Genomic DNA, 3,244 nt, shown 5'->3' on the forward strand with positions numbered 1-3,244 from the left:
CAATAGACAGTAATATTTGCAGGTTATCAATCTGACAAAGGGTTAATTACTAGACTCTACACAAAACTCAAATTAATCAATAACAACAACAAAGTAAACAATCCTAATCCCATCTATTACTGGGCAAGAGATATGAACAGAACCTTCTTTGTGAAGACAGATGATTGGCCAACAAACATTTGAAAAAATACTCATCATCCTTGATCATCAGAGAAACGCACATCAATACCACCTTGAGATATTGCCTATACCCAGTGAGTATAGCCCAAATCACAAAGTATCAAAGCTGCAGATGCTGGTGTGGATGTGGAGAGAAGAGAGCAATTTTATTTATATTTATTTATTTATTTGAGACAGAGTCTCACTATGTCGCCCTTGGTAGAGTGGTGTGGCGTCACAGCTCACAGCAACCTCAACTCTTGGGCTCAAGCAATTTTCTTGTGTTAGGCTCCTGAGTAACTGGGACTGTAGGCACCCAACATAATGCCTGGCTATTTTTTTGTTGCAGTTGTTTAGCTGGCCCAGACCGGGTTTAGACCTGCCACCCTCAGTGTATGTGGCTGGTACTGTAACCACGGTGCTATGGGCGCCAAGCCCGGAACACTTTTACACTGATGCAAACTAATACAACCTTTTTGGAAGGAAGTATGCAGAAACCGCAAAGAACTCAAGCTGGACCTCCCATTTGATCTTGCAATCTCATTACTAGGCATCTATCCAGAAGGAATAAAAACATAAGGACTTTTGCACTAGACTATTTATTGCAGCTCAATTTATAATCCCTAAAATGTGGGAACAACTTAAATGCCCAACAACCCAGGAATGGATTAACAAACTGTTGTATATGTACACCATGGAATACTATGCAGCCATTAAAAAGATGGAGACTTTACATTTTTTTTATTAACCTGGATAGAGGTGAAACACATTCTTCTTAGTAAAGCATCACAAGAACAGAGAAGCAAGAATCCAATGTACTCAATTCTGATATCAAGGGAGTAGATGATCTAATACAAGGTGGGGGGTAGGGGAAGGAGGAAGTGGGAAGAAAGGAAGAGGATGGAAATGAGGGTTGAAAAATGTCTAGCTATGTCTATTTAAGAATCTGGTGGCAATCACTCACTTAGATGAAGTTAAGGAATTCATTGCAAAGATGAAAGAAATAATTAAAATCGTTCATATTTTTCCTGTCAGTGGAATCTCTTAGCTGATGCTCTTCTAGGTTCACCTAAATACAATAATTAGAATCAGTCTGAGATTCAAGATTAAAAATGCTCAAAATAGATCACTTTGAGTTTTATAAATCTGGCTTGGTAGTATAGCCAAATTGTCATCTTTTATTTTTTTATACAGAAATCTTGAAATAGCAAAGGTTTTAATAACACTGAAGGAAAAGTAATAAATGCATCTTGGTTGCTGACTCTTATGGATGCGATCAGATTTCCATCTCCCAACTAAGGACTTGCTTATTCTTACTTCTTCTCTTCAAATAATTACTCCATTAATAATTTAAGAATTTGTTTCACTCTTCCATTACTAAATTATTATGAAGCCCCAATAAAGGAATTATACTTCACTATATTTTCATTTATGCCATTCTGTACTTTTTAATACCAAGTCCATCTCCTTCATTTTAACTTTCAAGAATATTAGCTTCCCTTTTTAAACTAACACTATGCCATCGATCTTAGATTGATAGAACACTACAACATTCTCTTCCAATAAAAGGCATAGACAGGTTTTCTCCAAAATAGCTTTACTGTTTCAGTCCTATGTTTTAAGACAAAGTGATCCAGTCCCATTGCCTGCATCAGTGTCTCAAGATTTTGAAGCATGCCCTCTCAAAACTTGCTCTTTTTTGGAAAATAATTTCTTGTTCATTTCTCTTCTCTGAAACTAAATACAAATAAGAAGTGAAGAAAATAGAGTTTGTATTCAAGGAAATCAGAAAATACCTATAAATAAAACTATAAAGGAAATCTATATAATGAAGAAATTCTAATAAATGCCAAGAAAATTGACCATAATGAAACAAAAAGTTAGAGTGATAGATCATAGGTGACATCATCAAAACACAACAAGCTTCCAAATAAGGACACATATTCTGAAGGAGAGTGTCAGCTACCACTTCCTTAGTAAATTAGTTAGCTGTGAAAGCTTCTTAGAACCCTGTTAGTATCACAGAAGAAGCAGGGGACAAACATCGTAGGTCACGTGTACAGAGGCACTGTCTTTGCAAAGAGCAACTTAGCATGCAACAGTTCCCCAGCCTTGAGGATCTGTCAAGTTAAGCAAAGTAAAATATGAACCTCTCCCTCAACATAAATTACTGTCATTTAATAAACTCTCACAAACATCAACAGGCGTTACATACGAAGTGAATAAATAAAACTTTGAACAACCCAAGAATTCCTGTTATCGTCACCATGTTCTCTTCCCACCTCAAACATATTCAAGGAAAAAACTCCCATTTTCAGATGTGAATATTAATAAAAAAGAATGCATAAAACCAAAACATTGAAAGAAGAAGTGCATTAAAAACACAAGAAAATTGGCTATAGAGAGGATGAAAATTATGAAGAAAGGTTAACATTTCCACAGCTCTGAGTCAGTAAAACTGACGTATTGAAATTAAGTGAAATAAGTAAAACGTAATAAAAAATTTAAAACAAAATGTTAATAAATAAAATAAATATGAAAAATTGAGACTTGAAAATGTTTAGAAGAAAAACAAGAACACTTGTGGGAACAAGGCACTTATTAGAACAAGTAACAAAGGAATTGTATCCAGAACATAGAAGAATGTCTTGAGGAAATTGAGCCAGGTAAAATTAAAAAGTGAAAAGAATTGAAAAATGTCTACCAATAAGTAATAGAGAGAGAGATCTGTTCAAGGAAATGCACGACACAGGTAACAGTGTTACTGCAAGTAACAAGGTAAATGGAATGAAATCATTTAAAACACAGTTTCAGAAATTTCTTTTGAATCAATAAGACTTAGATTTAGAGAGTACACCATGTCCGAATAGATTAAAAAACACATATTAATTATTTAATGATGAGACGTATGCTAGTAAAGTTATGGGGGAGAATTTTTACAAAAAATGAATCTATAAAAGGCAATAAAGAAAAATAATCCTTGAGAACAGAGAAATACTGGAATTGTCTGAGCCTTCTTCAAAGCAGGGTTCAAAGAGAGAAGAAAATGGAACGATAACTTCCAAACCCCGGGAATCTTAGGTAT

The sequence above is a fragment of the Otolemur garnettii genome, unplaced genomic scaffold (genome assembly GCF_000181295.1).
Source record: "Otolemur garnettii isolate 467f Iridium unplaced genomic scaffold, OtoGar3 scaffold00246, whole genome shotgun sequence".
Taxonomy (NCBI): Eukaryota; Metazoa; Chordata; class Mammalia; order Primates; family Galagidae; genus Otolemur; species Otolemur garnettii.